Raw genomic sequence first — 22,522 nt, 5'->3', positions numbered from 1 at the left:
GCAGCATAAACCTATAAAGAGGTTCCCTTTAAAAAAGCAATATAGTTTTTTTTTTTTTTATTCACACTGACCATTACTATTCCGGCAGTGCCATCTGTTTCATTCCGGCACAGCTGCATCCATGTGTTTCAATATTGTAACTAGGTCATGTGATCAGCAGCCTGACTCATAGAAAATCACAGAGTTTAATGAGTCTGTCATGAGGAAATGGTCTGTCATGACTTCCTGTAAATTATAGGAGGACACCATCACCACCCAGCCCTATCTGCATGACGCTGCCGCTCCCATCTCTATGTAATCAGAATATATAGTAGTTATACACCTTACCCCAGCCTCGCTTTTATGGTAATTTCAGAAGACCAGACCTATTGGTTATATAGCATCCCTCATACATGTCAGGTTATTGCCTGTTCTTGTGATGTTTGGGTAGGCAGGGCAGATTGTGTGCGATGTGCCTGGCATACAGACGGCGGTACAGTGGCTCAGAGGTAGCATGTTGGAGACAGAAGCCGTCACCTGTCATCTCGCTGTGTGTACATAGTGTTCTGTTCCTTGCTGTAGAAATCCTCAGGAATACAGTGCGGGGGCAGACCAGGGAAATCAAGACAATCAATGTGTTTTTCAGCTTTCTGGCTGCCGGCGCTCCGTACCCTGGTCAGACACTTTATCAGCTATTCAGAGAAGTAGATTGCATGCATTCTTAGTAATTTTCCTGTAGTCATCGTTCACACGTACTTCACAGGAGAGAGAACGAAAAATACTGCTTTACTGGCGGACAAAAACGTAGAAATAACACTGGGTGTAATAATAAATTATACAGCATCCAAAGCAAAGCTTTAGAACAATTTACAGGCCGTAGTCTGTTTCATTTAGTATAAAACCTAGGTTGGCCCTCACGTAACAGCTGACAGAAATATTCCAGTTGTTGTCTTTTTGTCCATAGAAATCACCCTGGTTATTCCTACAGTGCCATCTGTTTCACTCCAGCTCTGCTGCATTCATAGATTTCAGTACTGTAACTGGGTCATGTGACCAGCACCACAAGAAAATGACATGGGTTTATGTGTTTCAGGAAGTGGTCTGTCCTGGGTCAGCTGACTTCCTGTGACCAGAGCATGACAGACTTCCTGTGACCAGAGGATGACAGATCCCTACTGGCAGCTCCCAGACTTCTCCCTACCCTTTTCAGCTTTATGTGTATGTGTCTGCAGCTCTGTCTATGGGATTAGGATATCTAGTAGCTATATGCTACCCCCGAGGCCATGTCAAGAAGTGTTTTGGTGTTTTTTTGTGTGTGCTATTTTACCATAATTGTGCTGCAATGCTGGAATAATGTTTCAAAAACTCAGAATAAAAAGGCAATGTGTGAATATAGCCTTATAACTCCAAATATTCGTAAAACACCTCAATTAGAGGTCAGATAGATTTCTCCCTATGGAAATATTTATCTAAAAAGCTTCATGGCTTGGCTGAGCAGCTGCATGCAAGGCTTACATCACTAAGCACAATGCCAAGTGTTGAATGGAGTAATGTAAAGCCACCACTAAACTGTGCCGAAAGGGAAACAGCTTAGGTAAAGTGACGGAACCCATTTCTCTATCAGCATCTGATGGATGAGTTTAGGTTTGCTGAATGCCAGGAGAACGTGATCTGCCTGACTGCATTGAGCCATCTGTAAGGTTTGTCGGGTCACCTGTCCTAGAGGGTGACACAAGCCCCAGACCTTGTTACCTGGCTTGAGCAGAGTGGCCAGGGTTTCCTGATGACACCTGCACTGCGAGATAGAGTATGTAGGCTTCTAGCAACTTTGCTCTAGCCGGATCAGTTCCTCTTGATATCAGGATACTGTCCTGCACTTTAAGGCTGGGTTCACACTATGTATATTTGAGGCTGTATTTGTGAGGCTGTATAGCAACCAAAACCAGGAGTGGATTGAAAACACAGAAAGGCTCTGTTCACATAATGTTGTAATTGAGTGGATGGCCATCATTTAATGGCAAATATTTGCTGTTATTTTAAAACAACGGCTGTGGTATTGAAATAATGGCCGTTATTTACTGTTATATGGCGGCCATCCACTCAATTTCAACATTGTGTGAACAGATCCTTTCTGTGTTTTCAATCCACTCCTGGTTTTGGTTGCTATGAGGACCTGACATGAGGACCAAATACTGCCTGAAATATACATAGTGTGAACCCAGCCTTAGACTGGTTCTTGGTGTGGGTTGGGGTTTTCTCTGAATTGTCCTAGCGTTACATACAATAGTGACATCTTGTGGCAAAACTTAAGTACTGCTTCATCACCACAGTTTACTTATAGTACAAACTTTTGCGATGGGTGTAACCATGAGCAACACCCATGGTGGGACACCGCGGGGGGCACTTTCAGGACATTATACTGTGTGTGGAGCACCGATTCTGATAACACTGGGTTTGGGGTGGGGGGGGGGGGTCGGGGTTGAGCCATTTGCCTTCTCTGCCCAGGGCACCCAAACTCCTTGTCCCGCCCCTGTGGGGGTGGGCTGGGGGTGGGGTTTAATACTAAAGAGGTGTTTTTCAGGGGTTTCTTAGGCCTCTCAGTTCCAGAAAAGGGAAATCTTAAAACTTTAACTTAATGTACCAAGACACAGTGGACAATTGTCACGTCCATCTTTATGGGAAGAATTTGGGTCTGGCTCTTAACTGTTCCACTATGGCTGCTCCAAGTGCAAACAGTCAGGTCTATAAAGAGGGGGAGTCTGGTGTGGAAGAACCTGATCTCATCCCCATCCACTCTTGCCCTCTCCCTAACATCAGTGTATGGGTTCTTCTAGATGAGTAGGCAAAACTACCCTCAGACACCTCCAATATCTTGTAGAACATCTTCCCAGAAGAGTGGAAGCTGATTTTACCTATATATCTAGTATAGATTTTTATTAACCCGGATTCCGGTGGTGGGGTCCTTTTTTTCAAGACGCTGTTCAGTTCCTGCGCTCTTGCACCATTCTCGGAGAGACAAGGTGTGACAATATCCCCTCTCCGTTACGACACAGCCCTGTGGATTCTAATGGAACCACATCAAAGAGGGGATATCATCACAATGGGGGGCGCCGAGCCCACCTCCAGTACATAGCGCCGGAATAATATCGCAGAACGCGGGAACCAGGTGGTGTAAAAAAAAGGATCCCCGGGCCTACGCCAACCAGGTAATGTAACAAAAAATTGCTGTACATGATGGTATGTTCGCTTTAAAGGGGTATTCCAAGAAGAATTAACTTGTCCCCTATCCACAGGATAAGGGGATAAGTAAGAGATCACGGGGGGTCTGACCTCTGACCCTCTCCGCGCTTTCTCTGTATAGTCCCCCAGCTTCTATGTTATGAATAGAGCAGTGGGTATGGCACGAGACCCGTGGCTCTTTTCATTTCAATGGAGCCACCATAAAGAGGTGAGTAAGCACTCTTGCAGCTTACTATCTTGTGGATAGGGGACAAGTACATTTTTCTTGGAATCCCCCTTTAATGCCTATTAGTTTAGAATCGGATGTGCTATAAGCTCCTGTAGTTTTCCCAATAATGTACGATGGATTCGTTAGTTATAATATCCTTCAAAAGAACCAACAGTCTCGATAGAACGTCTGCTCCCTTAGCGTGCGCTGTAGACGGTGGGAGGGGACGTGAAATAGCGGAGCAGATGATGTTCTCTAGGCGATTACATCTGGGGACGGCAGCCAAGCCCAACGCTGTTCATGGGCTTCAATCCAGAAGTAACAGCAGTCTGGAGGCTTCGGCTCTCGCTCTACTGGCAGAAGAGCTGAGGATTGTTCATAGAGGAGCTGAGGATTGTTCATAGAGGAGCTGAGGATTGTTCATAGAGGAGCTGAGGATTGTTCATAGAGGAGCTGCGGATTGTTCATAGAGGAGCTGCGGATTGTTCATAGAGGAGCTGCGGATTGTTCATAGAGAAGCTGAGGATTGTTCATAGAGGAGCTGCGGATTGTTCATAGAGAAGCTGAGGATTGTTCATAGAGGAGCTGAGGATTGTTCATAGAGAAGCTGAGGATTGTTCATAGAGGAGCTGCGGATTGTTCATAGAGAAGCTGAGGATTGTTCATAGAGGAGCTGAGGATTGTTCATAGAGAAGCTGCGGATTGTTCATAGAGAAGCTGCGGATTGTTCATAGAGGAGCTGCGGATTGTTCATAGAGGAGCTGCGGATTGTTCATAGAGAAGCTGAGGATTGTTCATAGAGGAGCTGAGGATTGTGCATGGAGGAGCTGAGAATTGTTCATAGAGGAGCTGAGAATTGTTCATAGAGGAGCTGAGAATTGTTCATAGAGGAGCTGCGGATTGTTCATAGAGGAGCTGCGGATTGTTCATAGAGGAGCTGAGGATTGTTCATAGAGGAGCTGATGATTGTTCATAGAGGAGCTGAGGATTGTTCATAGAGGAGCTGAGGATTGTGCATGGAGGAGCTGAGAATTGTTCATAGAGGAGCTGAGGATTGTTCATAGAGGAGCTGCGGATTGTTCATAGAGGAGCTGAGGATTGTTCATAGAGGAGCTGAGGATTGTTCATAGAGGAGCTGAGGATTGTTCATAGAGGAGCTGCGGATTGTTCATGAAGGAGCTGCGGATTGTTCATAGAGAAGCTGAGGATTGTTCATAGAGGAGCTGCGGATTGTTCATAGAGGAGCTGAGGATTGTTCATAGAGGAGCTGGACTGATTGATGCAATAAAGTTTATTGAAGGACAACTTTATTAAACGAAAAGTCAAGAGAGAAAATGCACGAAATATCTAAATAATTTAGGGGCTCAAATAGCTCAAAGCTTTAACCCCTTCAAGACAGAGCCCATTGATGCACAAGAGTCCAGGTCAAATTAAAGGGGTAGTGCGGCGCTAAACAATTATTCACAAAATAACACACATTACAAAGTTATACAACTTTGTAATGTATGTTATGTTAGTGAATGGCCCCCTTCCCCGTGTTTCCTCCACCCACGCCAGACCCGGAATTGTGATGCACTATACTCACCTGATTCGTGTTGACCCCCGCGATTGGCTGAGCACAGTTATGTTCAGCAAATCGTGGCTGAGCAGCTGATGAGGCGGCAGAGGGGGGCCGGCACGAGGGACGGATGGAGCGGTTCGGCTGGCTGCCCGAAGATGACATCATTGTCCCAAGATGGCGGACAGGGGTCGACACAAATCAGGTGAGTATAGTGCATCACACTTCCGAGTCTAGCGTGGGTGGGTGGGGGGTAAACATGGGGAAGGGGGCCATTCACATACATAACACACATTACAAAGTTGTATAACTTTGTAATGTTTGTTATTTTGTGAATAATTGTTTAGCTCCGCACTACCCCTTTAATGCAATTTTCCTCCCCGACCCCCCCCCCCCCCCATAGCGCTTTTACTTTTCCACCTACAGGGCTGGTTGGGGTGTCATTTTTTGCGCCCTGACCTCTAGTTTTTATTAATATCAAAAATTTGGATCGCTTTTTATTAATTTTTTTTCTGATATATAATTTTTAAAAATCAGCAATCCTGGTGTTTTTTTTTTTCTTTTCCGTTTTCCGCCGTTCACCGTGCAGGAACAATAATGTTATATATTAATAGATCGGACAATTCCGCACGCTACAATATATACTATGTTTATTTATTTTATTTTTTAAAATATTTTTATTTTTATAATGGGCAAGGGGGTATAGTAAACTTTTATTGGGGGGGGGTATAAGGGTTTTTAATACTTTTAAAAACTTTTTTTACTACACATTTTTTTATTTTTTTTTTACACTTTTTTTCACTGTAAAACATACAATCATTAGATTGCATGTACTGATCTATGCTATGCCATAACATAGATCAGTGCTATCGGCGATCTATGCAGGCATCTATGCCTGAGAGCAGACTCTATACACAGATCTGACAGGATGGAGGTAAGAGACTTACCCCCACCAGCTGGTACATGCGATTGGGAGGGTCCCGATCACTCAGTGACAGATGCTTGGTCTGTCACTGAGTATCTTAAACGCCGCGATTGCTACAAATTACGGCGTTTAAGGGGTTAATGAGACACAGCTGCGGGATTGCAGCTGCCTCTCATTACCCTCAGCTGCCCGGACACTGATGTGTGCAGGGCCACTCTCACTGCAGCGGTCCCGCACACATTAAACCCCTCACACTCAGGAACGTGCATATACGTTCCTGCTGCACTTGGTTTGTGCAGCAGGAACGTATATCTATGTATTGCTGACGGGAAGGGGTTAATATCTATGGAAGACAGCGATTCCCCCCATCTTCTCTTCCCCACTAACATGTATGAGCTCCATAGGAAAGAGGGAGGAGCTGCTGCAAGACGTCTCTGGCAGTGGCTTATACCCCCGAGACCAAAATAATACTAATATTTAAATATACAGCAAAAACAAATTCCACAGTGGTTACAATTCTTAGGAGACATAAACATTCAGACATTACAGAATTACCGACACAAGAGGAGAGAGGACCCTGATCACAGGAGCTTACAATCTACGGGGAGAGGGGTTCAGATCAAATTCAGAAAATCCTTTATTTGTAGAATTCTGGTGCCCTAGGGGCTGCGAGGTGTTATCTGCGGCACTTGTCACGGGGCTCAGAGTGGTAGTTAGATCTCCCTAGAACCCAACACTTGCCCCTTTAAGGGTTCCTATTAACCCATTGTGCAGTGTTAAAGGGGTTGTTCACAAAAAAATTTTTTCTTTTAAATCAATAGGTCCCTGCAAATGATTTGTAGTTTACTTCTATTAATAAAATCTCCAGTCTTCTAGTACTTATCAGCTGCTGTATGTCTTGCAGGAAGTGATGTTTTCTCTCCAGTCTGACACAGTGCTCTCTGCTGCCACCTCTGTCCATGTCAGGAACTGTCCAGAGCAGCAGCAAATCCCCATAGAAAATTCCTGCTCTGGACAGTTCCTGACATGGACAGAGGTGGCAGCAGAGAGCACTGTGTCAGACTGGAAAGAATACAGCACTTCCTGCAGGACATATAGCAGCTGATAAGTACTGGAAGGCTCGAGATTTTTAAATAGATGTAAATTACAACTCTATATAGCCAGTTGATCTGAAAGAAAAATATTTTCGCCGGAGTACCGTTTTTTTTCCCTATAATTACTGCCCCCTTGATGATGACTCCAGAAAAGAAACAAAAAACTAATATATATATGTTTGTGGTATATACAGAAAAATAATATTGTTGGATACACTGTATTGAATGTAACATGTGTGTATTGTAGTTTAGAATAATGATATTGAGTATGGTGCATGTAGTGTGCATATTTAAAGGGGTAGTTCACCAAAAATAATTTTAGTCTTCTAGTACTTATCAGCTGCTGTATGTCCTGCAGGAAGTGGTGTATTCTCTCCAGTCTAACGCATTGCTTTCTGCTGCCACCTCTGTCCATGTCAGGAACTGTCCAGAGCAGGAGCAAATCTTTATAGAAAACCTCTACTGCTCTCCGGACTGGAAAGAATACCACTTCCTGCAGGACATACAGCAGCTGATAAGTACTGAAAGATTATATTTTTTTTTTTAGAAGTAAATTACAAATCTCTGGCACTTTCTGGCACCAGTTGAATTGAAAGATTTTTTTTTTTGTGTGAACTACCTCTTTAAACACAATAGGAGAAGGAGGAATTCTAAGGTCACTGCATAGTGCTATTTGCTGAAGATGAAACCACCTGCATATCCTTCGGACCTGGAAAGCTTCCAAACAGAATATCAGAACAATGATTTATTTCACAATTGTTCCTCCAACTTTTTCAATCTAAAATTGTTCCCCCTGCAATTTTTGTAATAGTTGCACAATTTGAGAACATCAAGTTCTCTTGTAACCTTGGCTGCATTGTATGAGCCGTGTTTCACAGCTAAGCACAAAATTCTCCAGGCAAGGCCGCTGGGAGAAGCTTTGTCTCAGAGATAACAACACCATAGAGAAGCAGCGACAAATGTAGCACTACACACCGTACACAAACAAGACTAAAAAGGGCCCACCCACCCCACAACAACCAGGATCTTCGGTCACTGGATGGTATATGACAAACCGTCAGCAGGTAAGACATGCGGAAGACGTACTGTCTCATCTCCAGTCTTCCAGTACTTATCAGCTGCTGTACGTCCTGCAGGAAGTGGTCTTTCCAGTCTGACACAGTGCTCTCTGCTGCCACCTCTGTCCATGTCAGGAACTGTCCAGAGCAGGAGATGTTTTCTATGGGGATTTGCTGTTGCTCTGGACAGTTCCTTTTTAAATCCATACACTACAACTGATTCTCTTTTTGCAAGTGTATTGATGCCATGTATTAATGTAAAACATATTTGTGCATGGTACCATATATGTGATGACAATGTTAATTTTATTTTAACTTTATTAGTCACAGTTTGGCATTAATCCTCTAAGCCCAAGGGAAGGGTAATCCTTTAGCCATGGCTTCCTAGAGGTTTCCTCCACAGAGTGTTTTTTCCTCTCCTGCTAGAAGTGCTGGAGTGCTGGAAGATGACACTTTATGAGCTTTATTGTACACAATTTTTTATAGTTTTTGTCTGAACTTCAGTACCTTCAGTACTGGCTCTGCTAGAATGGCAGGCCAGAACGTGCCGCCCCCTTCATTGCTGTCTGGCTGGGTGCTGTATGTCAGACAGATGGGGACCTTACAGTATTCCCAGTGACCGAGCACTTCACCTGACCTTCACCTGTGATTGTTTTAGTCCTATGATTGTTTTAGCCCTGTGATTTAAATAAAACTATGGCCATCTTATCCCCAAAAAGTGTGTTCTGTGCCTTTATTTCATAGACTGTGTTTATTGTTGTACGGTTGTTTCAAGGGGAAGCGAGGGTCCATCCCATATGCAAAGTCATGACTTTTTGTCGCTGTAACGTTATCTGTTATTCAAACACCATCAGCTCATAAGAAACAAGTCAGAGAGGACACTAAATAATCCTGGCCTGGAAATCCTCTGCTACCAGGATGGCGTGAGACTAGGCGGTGGCTAAATGCCAGCTGTCCGTCGTGTGCCAATAGTGATAAAACGGCAATTGCTGCCTACAGGGGAAAATTAGCAAGCAAAGTGTGACAATATTTTCAAGTAGGATTACTATTATTGGCACAAAGTGAAAAGAGCTGTGTAGCTCCAACGTTAAAGGGGTAGTGCGGCGCTAAACATTTAGTCACAAAATAACACTCATTACAAACTTATACAACTTTGTAATGTGTGTCATGTATGTGAATGGCCCCCTTCCCCGTGTTTCCCCCCACCCACGCTAGACCCGGAAGAATTGGTGCATTCTACTTACCGCATTCGTGTCGACCCCCGTCCGCCATCTTGTGACAATGAAGTCGTCTTTGGGAGGCCGGCTGAACCGCTCCATCCGTCCCTCATGCCGGCCCCCTTCTGCCGCGTCATCAGCTGCTCAGCCGCGATTGGATGAGCACAGTTATGCTATAAATAATGCATCACAATTCCGGGTCTGGCGTGGGTGGGGGAAACACGGGGAAGGGGGCCATTCACATACATGACACACATTACAAAGTTGTATAAGTCTGTAATGTGTGTTATTTTGTGAATAAATATTTATTCTGCATAGAAATAAACTCTCAAAAATAAGTTAAATGAGCGATGTATAATTCCAAATTCAGCGAGACCCATTTAGGGTTGAATATTTATACACACACACACACTACACACTGTATACAGACACACACACTGCACACCTACACTACACACACTGTACACAGACAATACACACACACTGCACACATACTACACGCACATGTACACTACACACACACACTGCACACATATACTACACAGACATACACACACTGCATGCATACGCTACACAGACACACACTACACACATATACTGTCCACTGCACACATATACGCACACACTACACACACTGCACATACAAACACTGTATGCAGACACGCAAACTGCACACCTACACTACACACACTGTACACAGACACTAAACACACACTGCACACATATACTACTTACACATACACACACTGCACGCATACGCTACACAGGCACACACTACACACACATACTGTACACACACACTGCACAAATACACTTAACACTGCACACACTGCACACCTATACTACAGACACATACATACACTGCACACATATGCTACACACACACACACACACTCACTGCACACCTATACTACAGACACATAAATACACTGCACACATATCCTACACATACATACACTACACATACATACACTGCACACACTGCATGCATACGCTACACAGACACACACTACACACACTGCACACATATACTACACACACTGCACGAATACACTAAACACTACACACATACACACTACACACACACTGCACACATATGCTGCACACACATACACTACACACACACTACACACATACGCTACACAGATGTTACCCAAACACACTGCCCACATACACTACACACACTACACATACACACTGCACACATACACTACACATAAACTGCACACACTGCACACATACACTGCACATACACACACACTGCACACATACACCACATACACTGCACATATACACTACACATACACACACACACTACACACAGTCACTACACACCACACACATACACAACACACTGCACATATACGCAACACACACACTACACACATATACACAATCACACTACACATACACACACTGCACACTCACTTTTACCTTTTTTATAGGGGTGGCCTAAAATGTGAATATTTTATTTATTGCTCTGATCTGGGGTCTGAACGTATATAGATGTCTAGGCCTCATTCACACATCTGTAATTGCGGATTTGAAATTAAAGGCAATTTTAAAACCAATAGTTTTCTATGTGCCTAATCACACATCTGCAATTTTTGTGGAGCCGTGAATAGACAGTGATCCGTGCCGCAAAAAAAATGAGACATAATGTAGTGCAGATCGGCAATGGCGGCACAGTCACTATCTAGAACAGGGGGGGGCAAACTCAAATACACAGTGGGCCAAAATTAAAAAATTAGACAAAGTGGCGGGCCAACCATGATATTTAGTGAAAACTGAATGTGGCGTTTCTGACACTGCCTATCCTAGAGTAATTGTCCTCACATGGTAGTTACCCATTATATCCCTCAAGCAGTAGGTAATCCCATAATTGTGCCCCATGTTGTGGCTCCCCCTCCCAATAGTGCCCCACATACTAGCCAGGCCTACTATTAGAGCCCCATATAGTAGCCAGCCCTCCCAATAGTGACCCATATAGTATCCAGCACATCTAATAGTGCCCAATATAATAGCCAGCCCCCCAATAGTGTCCCATATAGTAGCCAGCACACCTAATAGTGTCCCATATAGTAGCCAACACACCTAATAGTGTCCCATATAGTAGCCAGCACACCTAATAGTGTCCCATATAGTAGCCAGCCCCAATAGTGTCTTATATAGTAGCGCCCCTCCCAATAGTGTCTTATATAGTAGCCAGCCCTCCCAATAGTGTCTTATATAGTAGCCAGCCCTCCCAATAGTGACCCATATAGTACCCAGCACACCTAATAGTGCCCAATATAGTAGCCAGCCCCCCGATAGTGTCCCATATAGTAGCCAGCCCCCAATAGTGTCTTATATAGTAGCCAGCCCTTCCAATAGTGCCCAATATAGTAGCCAGCCCTCCCAATAGTGTCTTATATAGAAGCCAGCCCTCCCAATAGTGTCTTATATAGTAGCCAGCCCTTCCAATAGTGCCCAATATAGTAGCCAGCCCTCCCAAAAGTGTCTTATATAGAAGCCAGCCCTCCCAATAGTGTCTTATATAGTAGCCAGCCCTTCCAATAGTGCCCAATATAGTAGCCAGCCCTCCCAAAAGTGTCTTATATAGAAGCCAGCCCTCCCAATAGTGACCCATATAGTAGCCAGCCCCCCGATAGAGTCCTATATAGTAGCCAGCCCCCAATAGTGCCCAATATAGTAGCCAGCCCTCCTAATAGTGTCTTATATAGTAACCCCCCTCCCAAATAGTCTCCTATATAGTAGCTAGCCCTCCCTCATAGTCTCCAATATAGTAGCCAGCCCTCCCCAATAGTGTCTTATGTAAAAGCCAGTTCCTAAAATAGTCTCTTAAATAGTAGCCAGCCCACCCCAATAGTTTTATATAGTAGCCAGCCCTCCCCAATAGTGTCTTACATAGAAGCCAGTCCCTAAAATAGTCTCTTATATAGTAACCTGTGGCCTACAAGATTATATTATGGGCGGTCTGAGTGGCAATCCGGACCACCCATATTATAATTTGCTGCAACGTCAGGAGGGCCAGATGTAACACAGCAATGGAAAAGTGTGGTGGGCCAAAAATAGTTTGACATGGGCCAGAGTTTGACATGATTGGTCTAGAATGTAGTGGTCTGTGAGTCAGGTCTGGGGTTTGGTAATTAAATAGAAGTAAATTACAAATCTCTAACTTTTTGAAATATTTTTTTTTTTTTTTTTTTTTTAACCGGAATTCCCTTTTAAGTCCAGTAATCGACTGCTTCATCCAGGGGGCCAGGAGTAGCATTGTGACCCCCTAATAAATGTACTGGTTCCCTTATCTAAGTCGGTTGTATCTTGATTTTCTGGAAACTCATTGACTTCTCCATCCTGAGACTAGTGAGAAGAATTCTCCGATATTTATATCATCATAACTGAAAGCATTTAGTAGAACAATAAGCCGCTCTGGGAAGCAGCGTCATCCATTCACCGGAAGGCGAGAAAACAGATGTGACAATAGGTGGGATGCAGAAGATTACAGACCTCCTGCAGAATTTCTGGAGAACTGTATGTTATGACTGGGGAGAAGAGCGCTGTCATGCTGTTTCTTTAACATTGATTATAATTTATAGTCGTGTTGTGCAAATCGCAGCAAAAAGTGTCTGCATCACTTAAAGGAAATCCATGTACAACCTGGAATATTCCTCATGAATTATCTGTCTGGGGGGGGGATATGCTGTAGGAATCCCGCTATCGCTGCTATCACTGGCTAAGCAATCTTTATTTTTATTTTTTTAATAATGCAGAAGGGGTAAAGCATTACTGTACATAGCGTCCATTGACTTTAAAGGGGTATTCCACTAAAACATAACTTTTGATATGTCGCTGCCCATGGTGAGACTAACAATTCCTTCCCTACTTGTTATTATCTATTCAGTCTCCTTCCCCCAGTTCTCAGCTGCTGCTTTCTGCTGAAGACACAAAAATCTGTGTGTGAGCCTTTCTCTCTGTCTCGCCCTCCTCCCCCCTCCCTTTTGAGACAGCTGATGTCAACAAGTCCCTGGCAGGCTTTATCTGAAACTTTGTAATGCCGGGAGGGTTATTCTGAGGTCAAGTTGCTGACTTTGATTATCTCTCCCAGCATTACAAAGAAGCTACAATGTTGTAGATAAAGCCTGTCAGGGACTTGTTGACATCAGCTGTCTCAGAAGGGAGGGGGGAGGAGGGGGAGACAGAGAGAAGGGCTCACACACAGATTTTTGTGTCTTCAGTAGAAAGCAGCACCTCGGAACTGGGGGAAGGAGACTGAATAGATAATAACAAGTATGGAAGGAATTGTTAGTCTCACCATGGGCATCAACATATCAAAAATTATGTTTGAGTGGAATACCCCTTTTAACAGGATGACTATGTAAGGGTCAGAGTGGAGGACTGGTTCTGGTCCAATAATTTAGTGTGCTTATCAACCATCAGAGATCCAATGGGATCCTCTACCCTCAAATCTTCCTAGAAGGGTTGGAGGTCAGAGAAACCTCACTGGATATAGGCGGCAGGGGTAGGATCCACACCTCTAAGACATCCTAGGATGTGGATATACCATAAATGTGTCTGGTGGAAATACCCCTTTATATTCTGTGTATAAATCACTTTAAACTGCAAGATCTTAGGAATATTTTATAATATAGAGGGAAAAATTGGAAATTAGAAAAAAAAATTACAAATAAATCGTAAAAAATATGTTTAACATAAAAACTTGATTTAAACAATCGGTCCTTTTCAGATGACACATTCCCTTTAGGCTAGCTTAGTCTGCTGACAGATCTGCATCAATGCAATAAATAGCTCCCACTTACGGACATACGGTATGCAGCTGTCACCAACAAAGCAGCATAATTGAAAGAGCTTATGGTGCGTTTACACAGGCAGATTTATCTGACAGATTTTTGAAGCCAAAGCCAGGAACAGACCATAAACAGGGAACGGGTCAGAAAGGAAAGACTGAGCTTTCTCCTTTTTTCAATTCCATTCCTGGTTTTGACTTCCAAAATCTGTCAGATAAATCTGTCTGTGTAAACGCACCATAAGGTAGATGTAACATTGTAACTTAAAGCGACTCTACCGGTTTGGGGATTGGTCTTTCTTCCACTATCAGTATTTTAAAGAAAAACTACTTTTATTGCCACAGCATGGCAGGTTGGGAAGTCAATCTGGCGTGGGCTAGGCCTGAGGCGAGCTGAAAGTGAGGGAAATCGGGGATAGGGATCTGGTCTGGGGTCTTAACTTGGGGGGTCTGATCTGAAGTCTGCAATTAATTATAATGTCAGGTCTTGACTATGAATTATTATCGGGTTTGCTCTGGGCTCAGAATATATAGAAACTAATTTCAGGTCTAAATTTTGAAGTCAAATCTTAGATCTACAATTAAATAATGGGTCAGGTCTCCAATTTGAGTATAGGGTCTGGGGTCTGAATATATAAGGGACACTAGTCTAGGTTCTGAATTTAGGGGTCTTATTTAAGTCTGCAATTAATTTAGGGGTCAGGTCTTGAGTAGGAATTAATATAGGGGTCTGGTCTGGAGTCTATGTATGAATTTAGAGGTCTGACCTAAGGTCTACATTTAGGAGTCAGATCTGGGGTCTGCAGTTAAAAAAGTCATGTCTAGGCCTGAATCTATTTAAGGGTCTGGTCGGATTTTATAGGGACGTTCTCCCATATCCTCAGACTTAGTTTTCCTCGCATTACGCCATGGAATGTTCTACTCTAGATTGTAACATAGAGCGGATATATTAAGGAGGGACTATTTTGGCATGATTTCAGATTGATTAACTGACTATGGGAACTGTCCCCACGTTCGGGAGAGAAACAATTCACTTCCACTTCTTCCCATTGTGTTGTGGTAATATACCGCATATATTTTTATCATCTGTTCCTCTTTTCAGCTGATTATAGCCCAGAACATTCGATCAATGGAAATACCCGAAGTTGCCTGGATGAAGCCATTCATTACACATCACCTCCCGTCTGGATTATTTACCATCAGCCTCATTAACCTCCGACCCATAAAATTGCCTCCGCCAGTGACCGCTGCCGGTAGATTGTATTAAATCCCAGTAACTTTTTATAAGTGACCCACCCTGACTCATGTATTCTCTATATCCTTAGCAGACGACATAAGAAATGAATTGTATTAAAAATAAGCAGGACAGCGACCAGGGGGCAGAGTAAAGTACTGACACAGGCACTGAAATATAGCCACCATTACCATTTTTACTGTATAAAAAAAAAAAGCCATACTCACCTAATAGTGTATGGATGTGGCCAGCTCTTAGCTGACAGTCAATTACATCAGTTTGCTGCTTCATCGGTTTTTAATGTTTTAAAATGTTTTTAGATGTTTTAAGATGATTAAAGGGGCTCTCCGGCAGTTCCTGACATGGACAGAGGTGGCAGCAGAGAGCACTGTGTCAGACTGGAGAGAATACACCACTTCCTGCAGGACATCAGCCAGGTTGTGACGTGTGTATCGCCGGATATCCCCGAGGCTGGCGGGGGTCCCGGAGCAGTGATCTAGGGCTGAAGAGGCACAGAGAAAACCTGCAAATCTCTGGACGTCTAGAGGAAGCCATCACTCTTTGATATGTCTGTTTTAATCAAGTTATTGCTTTTAACCCATTCCCGACAGTAGTAGGACATCTCATATTGCGGTGGCCAGTACCACCAGTAACCGGCATCTTGGGGGTGTTTAGGGTCTCTTGGGCACTTGTCACAGTAGCCTGGACTGGTGTTAGACCTACCCTGGACTATTGGCACCCCTACAGCACAGAAAGAGAGAATAGCCCAAGTATACAGAGATGTGTAAGTGCGGGTGCTTAACCCTTTAAAGACCGGACCAATTTAAATTTTTGCGTTTTTGTTTTTTCCTCCTTGTGCTTAAAAGGCCATAGCAGATGAGCCCTTATTTTTTGCGTCACTTATTGTACTTTGCAATGACAGGCTGATTTTTTTTTTATAAAGTATACTGCGAAACCATAAAAAAATTCAAAGTGTGGTAAAATTGAAAAAAAAAAAGCTTTTTTTTTATTTGGGGGGTATTTGTTTTTACACCGTTCGCCCTGGGGTAAAACTGATTTGTTATGCATGTTCCTCAAGTCGTTTCGATTACAATGATGTAACATGTATAACTTTTATTGTATCTGATGGCCTGTAAAAACTTCAAACTATTGTTAACAAAAATATGTTCCTTAAAATCGCTCCATTCCCAGGCTTATAGCGCTTTTATCCTTTGGTCTATGGGGCTGTATGAGGTGTCATTTTTTGCGCCATGATGTGTTCTTTCTATCGGTACTTTGATTGCGCATATGCGACTTTTTGATTGGTTTTTATTACAATTTTTCTGGATTTGATGAGACCAAAAATCATCAATTTTGCACTTTGGCGGGTTTTTACACTTACGCCGTTTACCCTGCGAGATCAGGAATGTGATAATTTAATAGTTCAGGCAATTACTCAATTATTTATTTTTATTTATAAAATATGAAAAGGGGGGTGATTCAGACTTTTATTAGGGGAGGGGATTTTTTTATTGATGAAAAATCTTTTTTTTTTTTTTAACCATAACTTTTAGTCCCCTGGGGGACTTTTATTGTTACTGCAGTGATCTGTCATAGAGATCATTGCAGTGTACTTACAACACACTGATCAATGAGATCAGTGTTAGATTTCTTAGGGCTGCTGCAGCCAGAAACAATCTATTGCCAAGGCCCGGGTAGGAAGAAGGGATCGCCCCTCCGCGATCGCATCGCGGGGTGGGGGGGGGGTGATCTCCCCCCACTAGACACCAGGGATGGGGCTGTAACGTTAGATGGAGCTGTCAGCTTTGACAGCTGCATCTAACTAGCTATTTAGCCAGCCGCGGTTAATGCGTGCAGCCCTGGCTGTACAAAACAGTCAGGTGCAGCACGCTGCAGAGAGGGACGGTGCCGGGAGCTCTCTCTGCATCTCCTTAACGGTGGCATGACGGGTATACCCGTCATGCGTCGTTAAGGGGTTAAACAGTAAACCAGAGTCCCGTGTGTTTTGGCAAAAATAGAATACTTTATTGGAGATTAAAAGAAAACAGTACATGTGGTGACAATGAAACAGTACAGATCTTTACAGAGAACTTAGCTGCAGACAGTTGAGGTAGTACCGGTGCTTGTAGTGGTCGGTGCTTACCAGTAGAGAGAAAGAGGAGAGGAGTTGCCAGAGAGGCCCTGCCCAATGTAGTAAATGTGCTCTGTCGGAACAGGTGAAGTTACAGAATGGGTGAAAGAGAATACTCGTACTCACGGATGACTGTTCTTATGCCGCCTAGTTGCGGGCCACTCGCCCCCCCCCCCCCCCCGTCGTTGGTTATCTGGGTGTAGCAGACTCCCAGGATTACCCAGTCGCCCTGCACTGCAAAGTGGGATACGTGGACGTACTGTAACTTTGTCCCACTGGGGTCAGTTCCTATTGTTTCAGGTAACTGCCCTGCACGTTTTAGAGAGGTTCCTGGCATGGCCAAGGTGTTGCCTGTTTGGCTTCTCTTCCCTAGTGGAGCTTAGCACTGCATAGTTGTGGTTATTTAAAGAAAAATTTTAAGCTGTTGTCCTGTGTACCTGACAGGGGACCTGGCCAAAGCCAGGCCCTGGCTTAACTTCTCCAGAGACTTGTCTGTATCCTTCCTCTCTTACTGAAGACCAGATCTAGACTACTTCCTCCCACCAACAACTAACTCCTTCTACAGGGGCTATGCTAACCCTCCTGTGAGTGGTGGGGCTGAGTGTGTGTGAGAAAGAGAAGATAGAATAGGATAGAGAAAGCACTTCCACCTGTGATTGGCCAATACATAACATGTGACACAAAACAGTTAACCCTTCTACTCCTTCAGCTGTGCATAGTACAGAACAAATAAAAAAAACAGTAGTGACACCTAGTGGGGAAAACCCAACAGCACTTCATCTCCTGAGGGAGTTACTTACTCAGGTGCCAAGGGACAGCACCCTGTGCTGGGACACCACAATATGGCACCCCCTAGTGGCCCATGGTGGCATAAAACCTTCAGAATGGTCAAATTCGAGTAAATTAAATTTGATGGAGAAATCCTAAGAGCTAAACATGCTGTTTTTGCTTGGCGCTTGAATTCATGCTATTAACCATCGGGGAGCACAGATAACAGGACGTATCCTGACTGTCCCTCTACAAACAGCCCCCAACCTATTGGGACATTCCACAGGCACATCTGCTTCTAGTAAGCCTGGTAATGTCCATGTGCCAAAGCCGACATGCTACGAGTGCTAATGCAGCACATTCCTCCTCTCATCTCATCAGGTGGGAGGAAATGGATCTCGGCATAATCCTGTTTACATCCAGCTCCCGAGCCCGTGGCGTCCATCACCGCTGGTTCAATCAGCCTTTGTTGCTGTAGATATGGCACAAACAATAAACTAATGGTTTCCAAGAAAAGCTTGTGCTCCCTTATCAGAAGGTTGGTTTCCAGTCATAAGATACATTTTTGGAAATGTGTTTAGTACCTGATGATGAGTATGACAGAGAGACTGCCGGCTGGGGAATTCTCCTCGCCATAGTCAGTTTCTCGTTATGCTGACCAGCAGCTTATAACCACCATGCGCGGCACGGACATCGGCTAGACGGGTGCGGAGTGAGTCAATTGGGTCCTGGTAAGTGTCACAGGTATCTGGAGCCAAGCTGACTGCATCCCACTTCTGCTGGAGGGTCCATTGAGCCAACATGGCCATCAATGGGGTTTCACATATTGGCTCAAATCTGGAGAATTAAAGGGGTTATCCACAGCTACAAAATCACGGCTGCCTTCTTCAAGAGACAGTTCCATTGTAACTCAGTTCCATTGAAGTAAATGGAGCTTAATAGCAAACCACACCTGAACTGGAGACAAGAGTGGTGCTGTCTCTGGAAGAAAGTAGCCATGTTTTTCTAATGCTGGAGAACCCCTTTAAGATGCCAGGGTAGTAGTTGGACGTGACGTCTTGGTCAGACATTTTGTAGCTAGTGACGTGTTGTATTGCTTTGCTGGGAGATCCCATCCATCCCAGGGGAGATGTTCTGCATTGATGGGTGTACATGATCTGCAGGAGAGACTTCATGCCCAGATCGGCTGAGAGCACCTCCACATGGACGCGTGGTCCAGAGAACATAACGCTGCCACCACCAACTTGCGGTCTTCCACCAATGTTTGCAGGGTGTTTGTTCTCTGAAATTTCTTGCTTGACACATATTACTTCAATGGTGCCAAAAAAGTGACCAACCATCTGTCGGTCAGTGAAGGTCCAATTCCGATGCTGCTGTGAAAATTGAGGCCTTTTCTGCCGATGTATGTTTGTTATCAGAGGTGTAGTGACCATCCGTCTGCTTCGGGGCCCCATACACAGTAGAGCTCACATTTGTTCACGTCTGGTAGCCCCACGTCTTATTCTTCCTTAATTTGCCTTATTTCTCCAGCCAATCACAGCACAGCATATACTGCTCTCTGCTATATCCTGATATAGTGCTGGTAGAAGTGTATTGAATTGTGGCACATTGCTATGGGATGCTTTACATGGTATAGTAATACATGCAGTATGCAATGAGAGGAGTTACTGAGTAGAAAGGAAAAAGGCAACAGCACAGCAAGGAAGGGGTTATTCTAGGCAATGAATTGGTGGTGGTGATGATGACAAGCCAAAGGAAAGGGGCGATAACACTGCAGCAGTGTAGACAAATAGTAGTAGATACTGTACGTTGTTTTTTACACAAGGGACAGCTGCCCTGCACTTTATCGGGGGTGAGAGATGAAAGCCTTGATTTACCTCTTTGGTACAGTCTGGATCATCTTTAGCAAACCAACATGTACACTGCCCAGGCTTTCTCAGACTCTCTCTCTCCTGCACATAGCACCTGCTAAGCCCTGCCCCTGCCTCCTGTGCTCTGTCCTGATCTAGATGTTACTACAGGCAGAATTCCATTAATGGGCAGTGAACAGCAGACTGCAAGGAAGGGAGGAACCTAGTGGCCACAACTTTAGAGCAGGTTCTTTTTTAAGGCAAGAAGGCAACCAAATATGATAGGAATGAAGCTCCTTGCTTGAAACAGCGACCATAAAATGAAATTCGCCCAAACCCTAACATTTTAGGCTAACAACATAACCAAGAGATTGCAAAGTCGGTGCAAACGTGTTTGGTGAAAAAATAATTCTATGGCACAGAGAAACAGGAAACTAGTCAGAGACTGGGAAAAGAACATTGGTTATATCTGTTTGGTTGATTCAACAATTTTTTGAAAACATTTTTCTTAAGGATTCTTTACTTGTTTTTTACTAATGAAATATTCGGTGCACTGTTCTGTAGTCAATGCAAAGGCCACATTTCCTAGAATTATTCTATATGGAAAAAGATGCTCCCGAGGGTCAGGAGAAAGGGATATCATATTCCTTGTAGGAAATGAATCAAGTCTTGCCTTGACCTTACCTTGCCTTGCCTTAGACCCGCAAAACAGGAGTCAACTAATGGTTATTACGCACGCATATCATTGAAGGGACCCCCTATTAAAGCCCCCCCCCTCAATGAGCAAGAGTTAAAGGGTGTTAGCAGAAAATGTGTAAATGTCTTTATGTTACACATTTTTTTAAAGAATTTTTGGTGACTTTTTCCTAAATGTGCATTTTTCTATCTATATTATAAAATAATCTTGATACCTTGCAGTTGTCATTCTCACCACTGGGGCTAAAACTAAGCTGAGACTTCCTGTTGTGTCTGTGGGGATAAGAGGAGGCTGCTGTAAAGTGATCTGTACAGCATTGCAGCGTCATGTGACACCAGTAGATAGCAGAGACAATAGCAGCTCCCTGTGGAATTACCTCTTCACAGGTCACAGAGCGCGCTCAGTAATGTTTCACATTCATCTCAAGGGGACAGAGGCTGTCTATTGTCATCTATGTCCATGGGTCTTGCTGTAAAGCAAGTCACTAAATGCTGTTAAGAACAGCCCAGTCAAGATGGCCGCCATCATAACAATGTAAAAAAAAGTCAAACAAAAAAGTCAGAAAATAGAAACAGATTAGAATAAAGGAACATGTTTTAGTATCTGACTTTAATCAGCAAAAGAAAATTAAGGTGACACATTCCCTTTAAGAGTCAATGAGTATCCATAGCTCCATGTCTAATAGACCTCTAGTAGACCTCTAGTAGTCCAAACATATTTTATATAAAAGAGGGGTTGAGGGTATTTTTTCCCTCCAGGAAATAGGGGCTACATTGAAATGATAAAGAAGTAATGAAAACTGGGGCTAAATTGCTCCTCTGCTTTTTTTTCTAGCTAAGGACAGTTGGTCAGATGAGTGAACTGAACCTCCTGAACCAAAAATCATTCTGAACTTTGCAAAAAGTCGGGTTTAACACCTAACCGAACTTTTTGCAAGCTTTAGAACATTTTTGGAAAGATGGCAGCTTCACATCTAAAAAACAGAAAAAATGGTTTTCTAACCTGTCTGCGCTCCCCCGGTGTCTTCTTCCAGGTCTCCAATGTCTCCAGCCGCCTCCAGCCCATTTAGCCAGTGACTGAGATGCGGAATCTGTTGGTGCTATATAAATAAATACAGTGTCCCTCAACTTACAATGGCCTCAAGATACAATATTTTTAATATACAATGGTCCTTTCTGGACCAACGTAACTTGAGACCAGACTCAACATACAATGCTACAGACAGTCCGGATCTACGGCACATGTAAATAACTAGATTATCAACCAATGAAACCTGGTGAAATACTGGTAAAGCCCCAGTATTAGTGAAATACCTGTAGTGATTGGCTGGTAGTCTGGTAGTCATTCTCCAGTATAGTGTGATACTACATGTCCTGTACTGCTCTTTCCCTAGGCCAGGATGAGCTGCTCCTTTGGGCACCAGGTGAGGTTGGCTTCATTTTATATTTCTGGGACCCTGTGTGATCTGTACAGGACCCTAAGACGCTTCCATCTTCTACTTAGAAATTCATTTACAGTCTCCAGTAGCTCCTTTTGACTATAAGGACTTGCTGTATCCATATTAATTATCTGCTTATTTTCCTTTAAATCGTATTTTCCTTTCATTTTGGGATGGCATTTTAGTGGATTCCGAACCAATTACCAGTTTTCCCATAGAATTTTGGTCTCAACATACAATATTTTTAACATACAATGGTCGTTCTGGAATCAATTAATATCGTATGTTAAGGGACCACTGTATTATTATTATTATTAT

Source organism: Dendropsophus ebraccatus, chromosome 4 (assembly GCF_027789765.1).
Source record: "Dendropsophus ebraccatus isolate aDenEbr1 chromosome 4, aDenEbr1.pat, whole genome shotgun sequence".
NCBI lineage: Eukaryota > Metazoa > Chordata > Amphibia > Anura > Hylidae > Dendropsophus > Dendropsophus ebraccatus.
This window is presented reverse-complemented; position numbering follows the sequence as displayed.